Source organism: Pan paniscus, chromosome 13 (assembly GCF_029289425.2).
Source record: "Pan paniscus chromosome 13, NHGRI_mPanPan1-v2.0_pri, whole genome shotgun sequence".
NCBI classification, from domain to species: domain Eukaryota; kingdom Metazoa; phylum Chordata; class Mammalia; order Primates; family Hominidae; genus Pan; species Pan paniscus.
Window position 1 is genome coordinate 125,625,577 of NC_073262.2, and position 7,965 is coordinate 125,633,541.

Sequence of the window (7,965 nt, forward strand, 5' to 3'; positions counted from 1 at the left end):
AGAAACCTCTGAAGACTTAAATGTCCCTGTCTGACAGCTTTGAAGAGAGTAGTGGTTCTCCCAGCATGGAGTTTAAGATCTGAGAATGGACAGACTGCCTCCTCAAGTGGGTCCCTGACCCCCAAGTAGCCTAACTGGGAGGCACTCCTCAGTAGGGACAGACTGACACCTCACACGGCCGGGTACCCCTCTGAGACGAAACTTCCAGAGGAATGATCAGGCAGCAACATTTGCTGTTTAGCAATATTTGCTTTTCTGCAGCCTCCGCTGCTGATACCCAGGCAAACAGGGTCTGGAGTGGACCTCCAGCAAATTCCAACAGACCTGCAGCTGAGGATCCTGACTGTTAGAAGGAAAATAACAAACAGAAAGGACATCCACACAAAAACCCCATCTGTACGTCACCATCACCAAAGACCAAAGGCAGATAAACCACAAAGATGGGGAAAAAACAGAGCAGAAAAGCTGAAGATTCTACAAATCAGAGCTCCTCTCCCACTCGAAAGGAACACAGCTCCTCACCAGCAATGGAACAAAGCTGGACGGAGAATGACTTTGACGAGTTAAGAGAAGAAGGCTTCAGATGATCAAACTTCTCCGAGCTAAAGGAGGAAGTGCGAACCCATTGCAAAGAAGCTAAAAACCTTGAAAAAAGATTGGACGAATGGCTAATTAGAATAACCAGTGTAGAGAAGTCCTTAAATGACCTGATGGAGCCGAAAACCATGGCACAAGAACTACGTGACGCATGCACAAGCTTCAGAGCTGATTCGATCAACTGGAAGAAAGGGTATCAGTGATTGAAGATCAAATGAATGAAATGAAGCCAGAAGAGAAGTTTAGAGAAAAAAGAGTAAAAAGAAATGAACAAACCCTCCAAGAAATATGGGACTATGTGAAAAGACCAAATCTATGTCTGATTGGTATACCTGAAAGTGACCGGGAGAATGGAACTAAGTCAGAAAACACTCTGCAGGATATTATCCAGGAGAACTTCCCCAATCTAGCAAGGCAGGCCAACATTCAAATTCAGGAAATACGGAGAACGCAACAAAGATACTCCTCGAGAAGAGCAACTCAAGACACATAATTGTCAGATTCACCAAAGTTGAAATGAAGGAAAAAATGTTAAGGGCAGCCAGAGAGAAAAGTTGGGTTACCCACAAAGGGAAGCCCATCAGACTAACAGCGGATCTCTTGGCAGAAAGTCTACAAGCCAGAAGAGAATGGGGGCCCATATTCAACATTCTTAAAGAAAAGAATTTTCAACCCAGAATTTCATATCCAGCCAAACTACGCTTCATAAGTGAAGGAGAAATAAAATCCTTTACAGACAAGCAAATGCTGAGAGATTTTGTCACCAGCAGGCCTGCCCTAAAAGAGCTCCTGAAGGAAGCACTAAACATGGAAAGGAACAACCGTACCAGCCGCTGCAAAAACATGCCAAATTGTAAAGACCATCGAGGCTAAGAAGAAACGGCATCAACTAACAAGCAAAATAACTAGCTAACATCATAATGACAGGACAAAATTCACACATAACAATATTAACCTTAAATGTAAATGGGCTAAATGCTCCAATTAAAAGACACAGACTGGCAAATTGGATAAAGAGTCAAGACCCATCAGTGTGCTGTATTCAGGAGAACCATCTCATGTGCAGAGACACACATAGGCTCAAAATAAAGGGATGGAGGAAGATCTACCAAGCAAATGGAAAACAAAAAAAGGCAGGGGTTGCAATCCTAGTCTCTGATAAAACAGACTTTAAACCAACAAAGATCAAAAGAGACAAAGAAGGCCAATACATAATGGTAAAGGGATCAGTTCAACAAGAAGAGCTAACTATCCTAAATATATATGCACCCAATACAGGAGCACCCAGATTCATAAAGCAAGTCCTTAGAGACCTACAAAGAAGCTTAGACTCCCATACAATAATAATGGGAGACTTTAATACCCCACTGTCAACATTAGACAGATCAACGAGACAGAAAGTTAACAAGGATATCCAGGAATTGAACTCAGCTCTGCACCAAGCGGACCTAATAGACATCTACAGAACTCTCCACCCCAAATCAACAGAATATACATTCTTCTCAGCACCACATCGCACTTATTCCAAAATTGACCACATAGTTGGAAGTAAAGCACTCCTCAGCAAATGTAAAAGAACAGAAATTATAACAAACTATCTCTCAGACCACAGTGCAATCAAACTAGAACTCAGGATTAAGAAACTCACTCAAAACTGCTCAACTATATGGAAACCGAACAACCTGCTCCTGAATGACTACTGGGTACATAACAAAATGAAGGCAGAAATAAAGATGTTCTTTGAAAGCAATGAGAACAAAGACACAACATACCAGAATCTCTGGGACACATTTAAAGCAGTGTGTAGAGGGAAATTTATAGCACTAAATGCCCACAAGAGAAAGCAGGAAAGATCTAAAATTGACAACCTAACATCACAATTAAAAGAACTAGAGAAGCAAGAGCAAACACATTCAAAAGCTAGCAGAAGGCAAGAAATAACTAAGATCAGAGCAGAACTGAAGGAACTAGAGACACAAAAAACCCTTCAAAAAATCAATGAATCCAGGAGATGGCTTTTTGAAAAGATCAACAAAATTGATAGACCACTAGCAAGACTAATAAAGAAAAAAAGAAAGAAGAATCAAATAGAAGCAATAAAAAATGATAAAGGGGATATTGCCACTGATCCCACAGAAATACAAACTACCATCAGAGAATATTATAAACACTTCTACACAAATAAACTAGAAAATCTAGAAGAAATGGATAAATTCCTGGACATATACACCACTCCAAGACTAAACCAGGAAGAAGTTGAATCTCTGAATAGACCAATAACAGGCTCTGAAATTGAGGCAATAATTAAAAGTTTACCAACCAAAAAAAGTCCAGGACCAGACGGATTTACAGCCGAATTCTAGCAGAGGTACAAGGAGGAGCTGGTACTATTCCGTCTGAAACTATTCCAATCAATAGAAAAAGAGGGAATCCTCCCTAACTGATTTTATGAGGCCAGCATCATCCTGATTCCAAAGCCTGGCAGAGACACAACAAAAAAAGAGAAATTTAGACGAATATCCCTGATGAACATTGATGCAAAAAGCCTCAATAAAATACTGGCAAACCGAATCCAGCAGCACATCAAAAAGCTTATCCACCATGATCAAGTGGGCTTCATCCCTAGGATGCAAGGCTGGTTCAACATACGCAAATCAATAAACGTAATCCAGCGTGTAAACAGAACCAAAGACAAAAATCACATGATTATCTCGATAGATGCAGAAAAGGCCTTTGACAAAATTCAACAGCCCTTCATGCTAAAAACTCTCAATAAATTAGGTATTGATGGGACGTATCTCAAAATAATAAAAGCTATCTATGACAAACCCACAGCCAATATCATACTGAATGGGCAAAAACTGGAAGCATTCCCTTTGAAAACTGGCACAAGACAGGGATGCCCTCTCTCACCATTCCTATTCAACATACTGTTGGAAGTTCTGGCCAGGGCAATCAGTCAGGAGAAGGAAATAAAGGGTATTCAATTAGGAAAAGAGGAAGTCAAATTGTCCCTGTTTGCAGATGACATGATTGTATATCTAGAAAACCCCATTGTCTCAGCCCAAAATCTCCTTAAGCTGATAAGCAACTGCAGCAAAGTCTCAGGATACAAAATCAATATACAAAAATCACAAGCATTCTTATACATCAATAACAGACAGAGAGCCAAATCATGAGTGAACTCCCATTCTCAATTGCTTCAAAGAGAATAAAATACCTAAGAATTCAACTTACAAGGGATGTGAAGGACCTCTTCAAGGAGAACTACAAACCACTGCTCAACGAAATAAAAGAGGACACAAACAAATGGAAGAACATTCCATGCTCATGGATAGTTAGAATCAATATCATGAAAATGGCCATACTGCCCAAGGTAATTTATAGATTCAATGCCATCCCCATCAAGCTACCAATGACTTTCTTCACAGAATTGGAAAAAACTACTTTAAAGTTCATATGGAACGAAAAAAGAGCCCACATTGCCAAGTCAATCCTAAGCCAAAAGAACAAAGCTGGAGGCATGACGCTAACTGACTTCAAACTATACTACAAGGCTACAGTAACCAAAACAGCATGGTAGTGGTACCAAAACAGAGATATAGACCAATGGAACAGAACAGAGCCCTCAGAAATAATACCACGCATCTACAATAATCTGATCTTTGACAAACCTGAGAAAAACCAGCAATGGGGAAAGGATTCCCTATTTAATAAATGGTGCTGGGAAAACTGGCTAGCCATATGTAGAAAGCTGAAACTGGATCCCTTCCTTACACCTTATACAAAAATTAATTCAAGATGGATTAAAGACTTAAATTTTAGACATAAAACCATAAAAACCCTAGAAGAACACCTAGGCAATACCATTCAGGACATAGGCATGGGCAAGGACTTCATGTCTAAAACGCCAAAAGCAATGGCAACAAAAGCTAAAATTGACCAATGGGATCTAATTAAACTAAAGAGCTTCTGCACAGCAAAAGAAACTACTATCAGAGTGAACAGGCAACATACAGAATGGGAAAAAATTTTTGCAATCTGCTCATCTGACAAAGGGCTAACATCCAGAATCTACAAAGAACCCAAACAAATTTACAAGAAAAAAACAACCCCATCAAAAAGTGGGCGAAGGATATGAAGAGACACTTCTCAAAAGAAGACATTTATGCAGCCAGCAGATACATGAAAAAATGCTCATCGTCACTGGCCATCAGAGAAGTGCAAATCAAAACCACAATGAGATACCATCTCACACCTGTTAGAATGGCGATCATTAAAAAGTCAGGAAACAACAGGTGCTGGAGAGGATGTGGAGAAATAGGAACACTTTTACACTGTTGGTGGGACTCTAAACTAGTTCAACCATTGTGGAAGACAGTGTGGTGATTCCTCAAGGATCTAGAACAAGAAATATCATGTGACCCAGCCATCCCATTACTGGGTATATACCCAAAGGATTATAAATCATGCTACTATAAAGACACATGTACATGTATGTTTATTGTGGCACTATTCACAATAGCAAAGACTTGGAACCAACCCAAATGTCCATCAGTGATAGACTAGATTAAGAAAATGTGGCATATATACACCATGGAATACTATGCAGCCATAAAAAAGGATGAGTTCATGTCCTTTGTAGGGACATGGATGAAGCTGGAAACCATCATTCTCAGCAAACTATCGCAAGGACAAAAAACAAAACACCGCATGTTCTCACTCATAGTGGGAACTGAACAATGAGAACACTTGGACACAGGAAGGGGAACATCACACACTGGGGCCTGTTGTGGGGTGGGGGCAGGGGAGAGGGATAGCATTAGGAGATATACCTAATGTAAATGACAAGTTAATGGGTGCAGCACACCAACATGGCACATGTATACATATGTAACAAACCTGCATGTTGTGCACATGTACCCTAGAACTTAAATTATAATAATAAAAAAATTACTTGTAAAAAAAAAAAAGAAATCCCTCTAATATCTAAACAGTGATTTTTAAACATGGATTCATGTTGTTAAGAAATTGATGTCTGGGTTCCACTTTGAGAAATTCTACTTTAGTTGGGGCATGACTTGGGCATCAGGATGTGTAAGAGTTCCTCAGGTGACTGATGCATAGGCTGGGTTGAAAACCGCTCTGGCGAGTTGAAAACATGACTGCAAATTATTTGATACTTCTTCCATCAAAAGGTGGATCTAATTCCCCTTGAATTAGGATGTGATGTTTGGCTTAATGACTCCTTTCTAATCAATAGAATGCAATTGAATTGTCCCTTTGAGACTTTCAAGGCTGCATTGTAAAAGGCAGGCAATAGAGCATTCACTCTTCCTGTCTTGCTTTGTGTTTCTGTATCTCTGACTCTTTCCCCATGCCTTTGAAGCTCTGAGCAACCACATAAGAACAACCTATGCAAAAGCCGCCATGTGAAGGGATTGCATAGAGAGACAGCCTAGAGGTAGAGAGAGATGTCCAAAGACTGCCAGCTATTCCACCCACCAATGTTTCATTCTTCCCAGGCACCAGAGGTGTGAATGGACAAAGCTGCAAGATAATCTCTGAACTGCAACTATAGAAAGACCCCAAATGAGAGCTGCTTAGTGGAGCCCAGTCAACTCTGCAAGCATGAGGGAGAATATGTGATAGTTATTGTAGTAAGCCACTGCCGGGGGAGATTTAGCAATAGAAAACTCAAGCCCTGTTGTAAAGTAAGACACGTTGATATTTGCAAAGCCATTTCTTTGATGAAATTAAAGAGTTGCTCTATACCTTCACCCTCTTCTCTGGAGCCCATTAGAATGGGAGTCATCCTCTCTTCATTCTGGCAGGACACATGAATTCGCTGGACTCTTGTCTTCCTTTGAATCTCTTCATCAGGCCTCACTTATTTCTAACCTGCTAATGGGAGAAGAGGCAATTGTCAGTCCAGTAGAGAAAAGCTCTGTGTTAGTCCATTTTCATGCTGCTATGAAGAAATACTCGAGATTGAGTAATTTATAAAGAAAAACAGGTTTAATGGACTCACAGTTCCACATGGTTGGGGAGTCCTCACAATCATGGCAGAAGGTGAAGGAGGAGCAAAGGCACATCTTACATGGCAGCAGGCAAGACAGTGTGTTTGGGGAACTGCCCTTTATAAAACCATCAAATCTTGTGAGACTTACTCACTATCATGAGAACAGTATGGGAAAACCCACCCCCCTGATTCAATTACTTCCCACTGGGTCCCTCCCATGACATGTGGGGATTATGGGAGGTACACTTCAAGATGAGATTTGGTTGGGGACACAGCCAAACCATATCACTGACCAAACCTAAGGTAATGGACAGCACTGTAAGAGTACATTGATTAAAAAGACACAGAGGTAGAGAAACTTGTAATTGTTTTGCCTCCTGATTCATTCATATCTTACACTCTGTGCTTCCAAAAGTTCCTTTATAATCTTTCCCTTTTCCCACAGATTTCTGGCACATCTGAATGAGTTCCCGTTAGTCCAAGTGTAAGCAGATAAGGACTGGGATTTTATTTCCTCCAGTGATCTCACTGCAAGCTGCTCAGCTTTGACACAGCAAAGGGTAACAGACAGGCTATCTCTCTCCAGTAAAGCCAGAGTGACAGGGAAGTGCAGTCCTGGTTCACAACGTGGCCCTGAGAGCTCCGCCTGAGTCCTGTGAGAAGAAGCTGGGCAATGTGCCAAATGTCATAGAAGCTTTGTGTAGCTTTCTCTTGAAGGGCCAACGTAGAAGACAGAACGCACAAATAATGAAATAGTGGATGAATCTTGTCTTTTTTGAGACCACTTTCCTGTGCCATCTTCCATTTATTTCCTTTCCAAATGGTGGCCCTGTGCAATGATCTGTTCCTCACCAAGAGTGTGGTTCAAACCAAGGTGAGATTAGGTGGTCATGGAAATTTGGGAGTTGTGGTCTTCTAAAAAAATTGATCAATCCTTCTGCTAAAATCTTTGGGAGTCTAGGATTTAGGTTTCCTTACACTGTTCCTGGGGTGTTTGGGGAGGGCCTAACACTAAGCTGACTAGTGTTCTCCCCCGAAGCACGTCTTCTGAGGAACCTATCTATAGAAAAGAACCTGGGTTATTCAGTCTATGAGACTGCTGGTACCCATCTTCTGAGGAGGCGTTTTTAGAGGGTAGTGGAGACAGGGGGCACTATTTGCAAGGAACTGAAATGGTTTTCTCCAGGCTGAGGGTGAAGCAGGATATCTGGAGAATAAAAACTATGCATAGGTGAAGGAAAGTAATGCTGCATGAATTTTGCAAGCTGCAGAGAGGTAGGAATATTTTCATGGGGCTTTCCAAAAGGAAAGGAACAGGGCCGCCGATAACCTTTGGTTGAGACTCT